This window comes from Ochotona princeps, chromosome 1, assembly GCF_030435755.1.
Source record: "Ochotona princeps isolate mOchPri1 chromosome 1, mOchPri1.hap1, whole genome shotgun sequence".
In the NCBI taxonomy this organism is placed as follows: Eukaryota; Metazoa; Chordata; class Mammalia; order Lagomorpha; family Ochotonidae; genus Ochotona; species Ochotona princeps.
In genome coordinates, this window is record NC_080832.1 from 158745437 (window position 1) to 158758030 (window position 12594).

Genomic DNA, 12594 nt, shown 5'->3' on the forward strand with positions numbered 1-12594 from the left:
CCTGGCATTAGGGAGACACCAGCTGTCCTACATCACTGGATGCTAGTCTTGCTGGAAGCTGTTGGTCTGAGGGCCACCTGGACCTATTTTGGTTGGAACCTGTAAGATGCAAAGTTGGTGCAATTTTCTCTGTGATACCAGCGCAATGCACTGAGCCAGAAGTGAGTTCTTTCCCGGCTGTGTGCCTGTGCAGCTCACTACAGTTCCTTCTGCCCCACAACCTTTACCTTAGTACACAAAATGGTGCCTGATGAGAGTTCTGGGCCTCCTGGCTATTGGGCCTGGAGGCCACCTTGACTTATCTTGAGTAGAACCTGTAGGATGCCAAGTTGGTACCATTTCCCTGAGGGACCAGTGCAATGTGTTGAGTGCAGAGTGAATTCCCTCCTGGCTCAGCAACTGCACAGCTGTTGTTCCTCCACCCCACAGCCTTTTCCTCAGAACACAAAATCATACTCCATGTGGCTCTGGTACGTGTCTGAGCCATGAAAGCGACCCTGTTCCTGTACCTTCTTGCCTGGGCTCTGTCACTCTGCTTCTGCTTGTGGTCGGATCAAGCAAATCAGCAGGATGGGTAGTTCTATGCCTGAGTTCTATGCCTGAGTTCCTGGTGAACTTGCCTTCCAACTGGCCGCCAGTGGAGCTTCAATCACTGGTGCCAACCACTGCTCCATCGTCTCTGCTGCTTCCCCATGTCCATGGATCTCCAGGTGTCTCTCTGCCATTGGCCTGTCCTCTCCTATTACCCGGGATTGTGGCCTATCTTCTTTACCCTGGCTACTGATTCTCCATCTGTTTAAACATGTCCTTACCCTATTCTGCCATCTTGCCTGTCTCTTTGATTACTAAAGGTAATCTGCTTCCTGCAGATGCATCATTGGGTACCAGTTGATTGACTTTGCAGTTTCAGCTGGATGCTGAGGTATGGATTCCCCTAACTCCTTCCACTGTCATCAATGGCTACAGGGCTATGGGGTTCTCACGTCAGTTCCAGCAGGTAGGTAGGCCCCAGTGTTGGCCTGGGGTTGCAGGAGGGTTGGCCAAGAGTCCTCAAGGACTGTATGGCTCTTTGTACCAATCAAAGCGCTGGAGGGTAGAGAACAGTCACAGTAGTACGTGCCCCAAGTTCAATGGCAAAGCAGACTTCCCCACAGTGCCATGTGCCACCGAAGGGGGAAGGAGAGTGTGGAGGTGGAATGGGCCCCCGTTCTGCTTGGGCAGGTGGTCTTACCTCTAAAGTCTTGGGAGTTCATCCCCCTGTTGTTCTCAGACACATGTCCCTGGTAGCACAGCACACTTTGGGGGCTGGAGTCTAGGGGATCACCGTTTGTGCTATTTTACTGGGATGTCTGTGCAGCCCAGGCTCAAGGATTTGCCAGGGCCTTTATCCTCCTAGAGTGGCAAGAACTCTGTTAGTGATGCCTTTCTACAAGATAATACGAAAATGTGTCTCAAGAGCAGAGGGAGATGCAGTTCCTCCTCTAGGGCAGAGGTCCCATGTGGCTCTGCTGGCAGGACTTGGTGTCTGTGTGACTGCAGATCCCTCCCCTAGCTAGGATTGCTGGGGCTCTCAGGGGCTCTCCTAGTTGCCCTCTCCCCTAAGGGGTGTCTCTGCGGCCAGGTGGACATTCCCTTTCGAGTCACAGCAGCTGATGTCTTTTGCTCCTCTTTCTGCTGTGGATTCTTTGTCAACTGACAGTGTCTCCATGTCTCCTCCATGAGTTCCAGGGCTCTGCCTCAGGCACCCACAACAACGTGTGGCAGTTTACTGGTGCTTTCGGGTCTTGCCATGAAGGTGGTAACAAACGGGGTCCCTAGGACCCCATCCTGGACTCTGTCTTGCACTTGGAAAAACTTGTGTAAAAACTTGTGTAAAAACAAGGTAAATCTCTGATTGGGACCCAAGCATCCCAATCAGAGTGCTTGACTGCTCCACTTCCAATCCAGCTTCCTGCTGTTGAAAGCAGACAAAAACCTAGGGCCTGGGCCCCTGTTAACTACATGGGAGACCAGGATGGAACTGCCAACTTCTGACTGTAGCCTGACCCAGCCCTGGCTGTTGTGGCCATTTGGGAAGTGAATCAGCAGATGAGACACAGAGAGTATGTGTGTGGGGTGGAAGGGGACAGCAGGTGTCTCCCTCTCTGTGCCTTTCAAATACAGGAAACTTCCTTTCAAAAAGAAGACATGGACAGCAGCCTGCAGCACATCACTTTACGCCTAGAAGAGGATCTACTGCTGGTCTGGCAATTATTTTCACTTGAGGTAGGATTTGGCTTTTTGCAGATTTTGCCGAAGAGCAGATGTATTCAGTACATCAGGTTTCCATCAATCTTTACAACCTCACTCCTGAGGCTCAGGAACTTTAGCTGAGCCATGCTGCCTGCATGCCCACCACTTGGTTCTGATGATGATTCAGAGATTACGATGATATAGAAACAGTCACCATCTCGGCCTCTGCCTCCCAAGGTCCCGCGGTACTTCTCCATACCCAGCACTAATACAGTGTCTCTACTGCCTCCCAGACAAACCTCAAGAAGCATTTAACAGCTGCCCTTCAATAGCCCCCAGGGATTGGTTCTGATGTCCCTTCAGAACCTGAAATCTGCGGACATTGAAGTTCCTTAAATAAAACGGCACTTGGAATTGTCATTGTGGCACAGTGGGCAAAGCTACCGTCTGTGATGCTGCCATCCACATGGGCATCGGTTTGTCCTGGCTACTCCACTTCTGACCCAGCTCCCTTCTACTGGTATGGGGAAAGTAGCAGCGGGTAACCCATCGAAATGGGAGAGCTCTCTCCTCCCCTGACTTCAGCCTTGCCCAACTCTAGCCACTGAGGCCCCTGAGGCCATCTGGGAAGTGAATCTGCTGATGAAGATCTATCCCAGTCTCTCCATTTCTCAATGCAGCTTTAAAATAAACAAACTATATATATAATATATATATAAACTATATAACTATTTAGTTATATAACCTTCTACCATACTTTAAGCCATCTCTAGATTATTTATAGTTCCCATGACAATGTAAACACTAAGTAAATGCTGTATTTTTAAGAAAATAATGATGAGGCAAAAATCAGTACACACTCAACCTAGATGCAACCATCATTGCAATGTCTAACTATATAGGACATATCAGCAACAACCTATAACACTCCATCTGCAGTGGGCTGAACCCGTGGCTGCCAGCCTGCAGACAGAGAGGGCTGACAATGTACAGCTTTTGTGCCCACCTATGGGACACAAACTACAGACTCACTACTTTCCCAGAAGATAGTACTTCTTGGACATGGGCACCACCATGGGCGCCTAGTTTTTAATAGCCACAGAGTTAGATGAAGGTATTAGCCCACCATACATGTTCTAGAAGCTAGGATAAGGTGAAGTTCAAGGGCCCTGATAGAAGCTGTTGGAAAATTGCAAAGAAAATCCACAAAGAGCAGAATTCTCACAGTAACCTAAGGGGAAATAAAATAGACAGACTTTGGGTGCAGGACTGAGACTCCAAGAATCTGCTCTAGACAGAAGGAATGTGCCAGCAAGCCTGGGTCTACAGTCCCAGGAAGGCATGCTGGACCCAAACCAAGGACACGGTGCATGCAAACACCCTGAAGGCTGCGCCAAGGGACCAAACTCTCAGGTCTCATCCTGACACTGAGATGATGGGTTCGTGAGCACTGTGACAGGAAGGACCCTGTGTTTGTCTAGAAACCAAAGAGGAGAGTGAAAAAAATCTGATCTCACAAAGGAAGGATGAAAGTGCTGTCCGTGTGCCCATAACATCCTGAGCTGTCCTGGCACATCCTTTGTCAGGTGTCTGTACTTGCACAGCCTGTACTCTATGAAGACAGAGAGAAAGGAAAGAGTGTGGCCCCTGTTGTTGGAGAAAGAAGAGGAAAGTTCAACTGGAAGGAAAGAGGCGAGGGTACCACCTCTTGCATCCTGTATAATCTTTCCCTTCAGGAGGGTAAAATGAAACAAGCAGCTGGCTTCATGGGTACATTATGCACCCCCAAGTCCCCCTTTTTGTCAGGAGTGGAGCCCTCAGGCATGGTCTCAGAGTTGAAGCTACTTGGAGATGTTAGTATTATTTTCAAAAAGTCTCTTGAGAATGACAGCAAAATTGAACATAACTGGGTTTCACCATCCAGCACCCTCCCAACCCCCAGGCAGGACAAACCTACCTCACGTCCATCGGCGAATGCAGCAATACATGGAAATGAATAAACCCTGGAAGAGACCATCACAGTTACAATGTGAAACTTGGATTATCCCAGCCACAACCCACAGACACAAGAATATTTATAACTAGGATATGCTGTTGAGTTTCTTGGTACAGTGTGGGGGGTTCAAATGTACAAATGGGATGCATAAACAGTTTTTAAATGCCCACCTTGTAGACTCTGAATTACATTCAGTGATTCTCTATACCTCCACCAAAGCACTTGGCAGAATTCCCAAAGAAAGAAATTAGCAAATATGTTCACACCAGAAACTCAACTGTTGGGCTTGGCAGTGTGGCCTAGTGGCTAAGGTCCTCGCCTTGGTCCCGTATGGCCGCTGGTTCTAATCCCGGCAGCTCCACTTCCTCTCTATCTCTCCTCCTCTCAGTATATCTGACTTTGTAATAAAAATAAAATAAATCTTTAAAAAAAAAGAAGAAGAAACTCAACTGTTCATAACACACTTATTTCTGATGAGCTCATGTGTGTAACAACCACTCCTCTTAAAAATCTCCGGACTTGCTGGAGAGGACTGTATCAGAAATGTCCCAAACCAAACAAGTGTGCTAAAGACCAACAGAGCTCATTTTGAAAGACACTCACAGATCCCAGACAAGCTGTAAACACAGCCGACATCGCCAGGACACCGAGAAGCAAGGGAACCATGCTGAAGAAGCTGTCTTACCTCTTTCGGTCACCAAGTCTGTCATTCAGGAGATTGAGAAAACAGCGACTATCCTACAAAACAAGTCAAATGTTTTCATTGAAAATATATGTATATATCTTATTTAATACTACCCTGACCAGCACATACAGGTCAGTATGGGCTCCTGCCCAACTACATCCAGTAACATCATGATGCTGCATAAGGGTTCGGGATCATGTTAACTATTCTTTGCCACGAGAAAGAGGCTCAGGCCACAAGCAGACTCCCTTCCTCTGACTGTGAGGGTGACAACTGAGGAATACTTGGGAGTTCCAGAAGTTATTTTCACATTTGTATGTCACTGAGCCAGAAGAAGCAACAAGAGAATCACCACTTCCTGCCAGACCCCAGCAGGGTGAGCCTTTCAAGGATGAGTGGCCCAACTAAGAGCTGGGTGCCTCCAGGGGAGACAATTTCAGAAGCTAGATAATTAACGGATCCTGTATTTTCTTCACTTTCACAGCAAATGTGCCAGTGTAACAGAAGAAATTCATGCCAGAAGCCCACGGGAGTGCAGGACCTTTCTATTTCTCTAAATCAGGTAGCTGGAACTCAAAGGCAAGCTTGGGATAGCCCTGACATGACGTCAACAGCTCCACCTAGATCACAGGGAATCCTGGCAATGGGCTCACAGCCTGAGAAAATAGAAACATTTAGATGTTAGAAAATCCTGAGGCCCAGAGTGATGGCTTCATGGCTAAAACTTGACCTTCCCAGCACAGGGATCCCATATGAGCGCTGGTTCATGTTCCACGTGCTCCACTTTCCTCCCATCCAGCTCTCTGCCTGGGGCCTGAAAAGCAGTGGGGGATGACCCGAAGCCTCGAGACCTGCATCCACACTGGAGACCTGGAAGAAGCTCCAGGCTTCTGACTTTGGATCGGCTCAACTCCAGCCACTGTGGCCACTTGGGGCCTGAGCCAGCAGATGGGAGATCGTTCTGTCTCTCCACTTCTCTGTAAAATCTGACGTGCATTTCTAATAAAAATAAATAAATCTTAAAAAGAGAAAACTCTGGTTGTGTAGCTTTTGCCAAGAAGGGTGTTTTTAGCCTAGGTGCTGTTACTAAGGTTTTGCCTTATACTAAAAGCAGCAGCTTTAGTTTTTGTTGTTTTTTTTTTTTTTTTTTTTTTTTAAGAGGAGAGGATATGTTTTTAACAGATACACACAAAAGCCCTAAGCTACGTCTGTGCCACTCAATGGCAAAATCAAGGTGACCCAGAAGTATAGAGAAGACCCTGAAAATAACCCTATATCTACATACAGATGGTGGGTGGACAGCTCAACACAACCACCCCACACGACTTGGCCATCAGAGCTAGCCCCACCCATGGGAGCCTGTCACCACCCATGGGAGCCTGTCACCACTTCTCCAGTTCCCCATCCCCCTGCAAGTCCATTTACTGTTACTATTTTTATTTATTTATTTTTTATTGAAAAAGGTAGATATACGAGAGAAGCGACAGAGAGAAAGATCTTCCATCCACTGATTCACTCATCAAGTGGCCCCAATGGCTGGAGCTGAGTCAATCAAAAGCCAAGAGTCAGGAGTTTCCTTCAGGTCTCCCACATTGGTGCAGGGTCCCAAGGCTTTGGATCATCCTCGACTGCTTTCCCAGGCCACAAGCAGGGAGCTGGATGGGAAGCAGAGTAACTGGGACATGAACCAGGGCCCATATGGGATCCCGGCGCTTTCAAGCCAAGGATTTAACCACTAGGTTACTGCACTGGGCCCTACATGTCCATTTACAATTGCTCTCCTCATTCAAAACGAAACTTTTTTTGCTTGATCCATGAAAATCACTTTGTCTGTAGTCCGTACCATCCCTGTTTGTATTGATGGATCCCTTTCCTTGGAAAACAGGGAGTTTAACAATTTCAGTGAAATCATATAAATGGAAGGAAAAAATTCCTCCCTAAGGCCAACTCATTGCCAAGAACTCAGGGGAGACTTCGCAACTGTTCACTGTTAGGGCAGAACTCTCACCGTCTCGAATTCTCGATCCTTAATGTCTTTGAAAGCTTCCACAATGACGTTGTCCTCAAACCACTGCTTGGCAAGTTTCTCCCTCGCTGTTCTAGTTGTCAACCTACACAAGGTTTCGGAAGCTGCAACCTGCTGGTCGTAATCTGGACATGAACACACAGCAGACATGGGTCACTCTGGACAAACGACACAACAAAGGAGTCCCAGAGACGGTGCTTGCTCTGACAAGTCCCATCTTGGTCGCTTCATGCCACATGAACTAACAGCAGAACGTATCCTGGGGTGGGACCCCCAGGCAAGCTGCAACTGACAAATCCTGGGAGAGAAATCTAAAAGATGTCAACAACATATAAATGAATAATATTTGTGGTTTTATGTTAGATACATTTAAACTTTTAAAGGAAAGGGTTGGCACAATGCTAACACTGACTAATCCTCTGCCCGCTGCCACTGGCATCCCACATGGGCACTGATTCATTTCCTGGCTGTTCCACTTCCAATCCAGCTTCCTGTTTATGGCCTGGGAAAGCAGTGGAGGATGGCCCAATCCTTGGGACCTTATACCCTTGTGGGAGACCCGGAAGTCCTAACTCAAGATCAGCTCAGCTCCAGCTGTTGCAACAAGCGGATGGAAGATCTGTCTCTCCTTCCCTCTATAAAAATCTGCGGTTTTTTTATATTTTTATTTATTTTTATTGCAAAGTCCTATATATAGAGAGAGGAGGAGAGACAGAGCGGAAGATCTTCCATCCAGTGATTCACTTCCCAAGTGAGTGCAACGGCTGGTGCTGTGCCGATCCGAAACCAGGAGCCAGGAACTTCTGGGTCTCTAGAAGAAGCCATCCTCGACTGCTTTCCCAGGCCACAGGCAGGGAGCTGGATGGGAAGTGGAGCTGCTGGGATTAGAACCCGTGACCATATGAGATCCCAGTGCGCTCAAGGCGAGGACTTTAGCCACTAGGCCACGGCTCCAGGCCCAAAATCTGCCTTTCAAATTAAAAAAAATAATTTTTTTTAATTCAAAGAAAGTTCATCAAAATAGCCATAAAAATATTTGTTTTAAAAATAAAATTCTAAGGTCACTTATGATATTCACAATGGACTCTAAAACTGCATAGAGCAAAATACTTTCCATAGGACGGTACTTATATACTTTAAGGGCCAAGGCACCTGGCCTGGTTAAATCACTGTTGGGATACCCATATCTGATTTGCAGTGTTTAGGTTTGTATTCCAACTCTGTTCCCGATTCCAACTTCCAACTAACGCAACCCTGGGAGGCAGGAGGTGATGGTTCAAGGGACCGGGTCCCAGCCACACACACGCAGGAGACCCGAACCAGTCCCCTACTATGCACGGAGACCCGGACTGGACCCCCGCCACACACACAGAGACCCGAACCGGGCCCCTGCCACACACTTGGAGACCTGGACTGGACCCCCACCACATACGCAGGAGACCCGGACTGGGTTTAGGTTTCCCAGCTCTGGCTGAGGTGGGCACTTGAGGAATAAACTAGCGGATGGGAGCTCTCTGTCTCTCAAGCATTTTTTAAAATTGTGTTTTTAACTAATTTTTCAAATTTAAATTTAAAAAATAAAAATTTTCAGCGCTTATGAAAATAGAAAATTTAGAAAAAGTTTCTTAGACATGGAAACTGTGAGTCAAGGAGAAATGAAATGGCCTGGGAACAAGGACACAGGGCACTCTTCTTCATTCTGACTCTGTTTTCAAAGAGTATTTACAGTAGATGTGCCAACATACTAAAATTTAACAAAGTTGCATGGTGAATAAATATGCAATTCCTAATTATTCTTTACAGTGTTCAGTCTACATCTCAAAGAAATTGAAAATCAAATCTCAATACCTCTTTTCAGAGTTTGACCATGATTCATCCTTCCTTCTCCCTGGGTCCCAAATACTTAGAAAATCCCCTCCAGGGCCCAATATTTAATATAGTAAATATTTACATTCTTACCACCCACAGTTATGATGGTCCTTGCAAAGTCTTTCCTGAAACATTTAAATAAAGCACATTTACTGACAGGTACATCGAGTGGCAAAGTTACATCAAGTGTATCATGCTGACAATATTTTTAAAATCAATCTGTACGTTTGAAATGACTTCAAATTCCCCTCACTGACTGTAATGTCAAAACTGTAGCGAACACAGTCTCTCACTGGATGAGGTTACTCCTAAAAGTTGGTGGAAAACAGAACTAAAGGGTAGGTTTACTTGGCTGCAAAAAGAGATTCTTGCATATGGGAAGTTGTCTAAAAAGTTCACCAGAAACAGAGCTGGCATTATGACACAGCAGGTTAAGCTGCTACCTGTGACACCAGGTTGAGTCCTAGCTGCCCCACTTCCAATCGAGCTTCCTGCTAAAGCGCCTAGTAGAGCAGCAGAAAGTGACCCAATGACTTGGGCCCCTGCCACTCTTGTAGCAAACCAAAATTCCAGCCCTGGTCATTGCAAACCTTGGGACGTAAATTAGCAGATGGAACACTGATTAATCTCTCAAAAAATGTATATTTTTTTAAAGTTTGCAAAAAAGTGCCTGTTACAAAAATCTGTGGAAACGGTGCTGTGGTACTGTGGGTAAAGACCATTGCCGGCAGTGTAGCATCCTTATGGGCACCCATTCATGTCTCAGTTGCTCCACTTCACCTCCAGCTCCCTACTGATCGTCTGGGGAAGGTAGCAGAAGATGCTACAAGTGCCTGGGCCCCTGCTATGTATGTGGGAGATCAGGAAGAAGCTTCTGGCTCTTGGCTTCAGCCTGGCCCAGTCCAGCTGTTGTGGCCATGTGGGAAGAGAAATCAGTGGATGGAAGAGGTGTGTGTGTGTGTGTGTTTCTTTCTATGTAACTTTCAAATAAACAAATTAATCTCTAAGAAAATTCATGCATGGAATTTCCAGATTTTCACAACAAAACACATTCTATTTTTAAATTCCATTTTCCACAAGCTTTTAAAGTACCTGTATATAATCAAGAATTTCAAGTCAAGTTTAACAACTGTGACACTAATCTTTCTTCCATGTCTACAGTAACTCCCACTTTAAAGAAGAGATTTATTACAACATCTTGTGATAGCCTAGTTTCTCATACGTGGATTGATCTGTTGCTACTCAACAAACAGCCTTAAAACAGCACCACTTCATTTTACACTTGCAGGTCTCACTTGTGCCTGGAAGTCCAGAACATTCCAGACTTTCCTGAACACAGATAAGAAGGCAGCATGACCATAGGATTGTGATTTGAAAATTGAGGAAACATCAGAAAACATGAGATCTTCCAATCTCAACATATTAGATATCAGAACATCAATATTAACTCCAAACACATTGAAGATAGTGATTTCACTGTGTCAAATGAAAAAAAAGGTGTTTTTGTTTGTTTTGTTTTTTAGGAGAAGTCCAGTGCAGAAATGATGAGTGATATGGTTAAACATGACATCAATGCATTGATGATCATTGGTCACCACCTTTACACTATGATAAACTCACCAGTAACAGCTGCCCAGCCAATAAATGTTAGACTGCCACTGTCAGCCATTTAAAATCACATTTCACAATATTGTGCTAAATTTGCTCTTTCTGCAGTCACACATGACATCCTTCCTTCCAAATTTCACGCTGCAATGACTATGCAGGCATAACAAGGTCATCCAAAACTCCACCACTTCAAAGCAATGCAAACTCCACAGCCTGTTGGGGTGGCGAACAGCTGGTAACCTAAGACTCCATGCTCTCCACAAAGCATCGTGCTGACCACTGTAAGACTGTCTCACTTGACCTTCACAAGAACTTCACTGGGAAGTTACTGCCAACTCCAGTCTATAGGTAAGCAGCATGAACGACAATGTTCAAGCTGCACTCCACCCACGGAAGTGGCAAAGGTAGGATTGGAAGCCAAGCAGTCTGGCCCCAGGACTTGCACTGTCAACATTCTTGCCAGTCACTGAGTGAGCTCACATACACAAAAGGAAAAAAATCACGGATGGTCTAATAAAGCATTTCACCTTGCCTTGTAAAATCCAAACAACCCATAAAGAAACAAGAACACAGTCAGTCTGCCTCTTCCTCGGTCCTCCCGCGTTATCTAGCACACACGGCAGGTGCACTGAGCCTTCACCAAAACCACAAATGATTGCACTCATCCATGAGAAGAAAGGCTGAACCAACACCACCACAAGAGAGTTGGTCTTAACAACACCACATACTTGAGGCTAAAGCCACTTACATAAGATGACATATGCTTTCCAACAAGTGGAGGCTTTTTCTCTCTTCCGGAGGTACAGCTTGCAAAATGAAGTTCAAAGTCCTCACGGCCTTCTCAGAATTGGGGAAGGCATTCACAGGAAAGAAAGAAAACAGAGACCCATGCGTAAGTTTCTTGGAAGCTGCTGGAGCACTCGTGGTCTAGTTTCCTATTTGCAGCTCACTTCCTGCTGAAGCGAATGGCTGATCCTCCTTTCTGTCACCAGGAATCCTAAACTGAGGATGAAGGAATCCAACATCTGCATTTTCCCTGAAAGCATATTTTACGAGAATCAAATGTGTGCCAAAAAGAATTAGGGGAGCTAGTGGTTACAGTGTCCGTGTCCTACAGCACTTGGTCTCAACTCCTTGCCATGCAGTCCGTGGGAGGCAGTCAGGGTAACTGAGTTCCTGCTGCCCTCCAGGGAGACCTAGCCCCAGCTGTTCTGGAAATTCTGGGAGTGAATCAACAGATGGCAGATAGCTCTGCCTCTCCTATCTGGGGAGGAGGAGGAAGGAGAGGAAGAGAAACTTGCAAATGTAGGGGCAACAGCAGCAGGGGGAAAAAACACAGAAGAGGCACCAGGAAAGCAGAGACCAAAGCAGGTGAGGCAGCAGCAGTAAAAGAAACAGCGCAGCGCAGCAGCTGCCGCAGGAGGAAGAGAAGCCGCGGCAGATTCAGCACAAGCAAGAGGAGGAGGATGGCAGCAGAGCCGGCACACGAGGCAGCAGCTTACACAGAAGCAGGAAACGCCACAGCAAACTCTGCGGGTGCAGGCTCAGTACAAAACAGCCACACAGATGCAGTGGAAAGAACGGCAGGGGAAAAATGAGACGCCAACAATGACCAAGGAAATGACTCCCAAATGACATGGAAAGGCAAATCTACAAAAGCCATGGAATGATGAGGTCTGGCCATGAGACAAGATCAAGTCTGTGTTAAACCCACTACCAGCAGGTGTTGTGGCACAGGAGTTAAGCCCTGGCACCTCAGGTCCATATTGGAATGCCCGTTGGAATCCCAGCCACTCTGCTTCCAGTCCAGCTCCATGCTAACAGCCCCGGCAGTTGAGACCATGGGGGAGTGAACCAGCAGATGGAAGAGGTGTCACTCTGCCTTTCAAATCAACAAACCTCTTGGGTGAGCACTGGTACAGCGAGTTACGTGGTCCCTTGTGAGACCAGCATTCATAACAGCTTGCCAGTTCTAGTCCCAGCTCTTTTGCCTCTGATCCAGCTCCCTGCTAATGTACCTAGGAAGACAGCAGATGCTGGCCCAAGTGCTTGAGGTCCTGCTACCCGTGTGGGGAGCAGGAGGAAATCCCAGACTCCTGACTTTATCCTGGCCCAAACATAGCTGTTGTAGTCATTTCAGGACATGGAAAATCAATTGATCTCTCTCCCGTCCCTGGC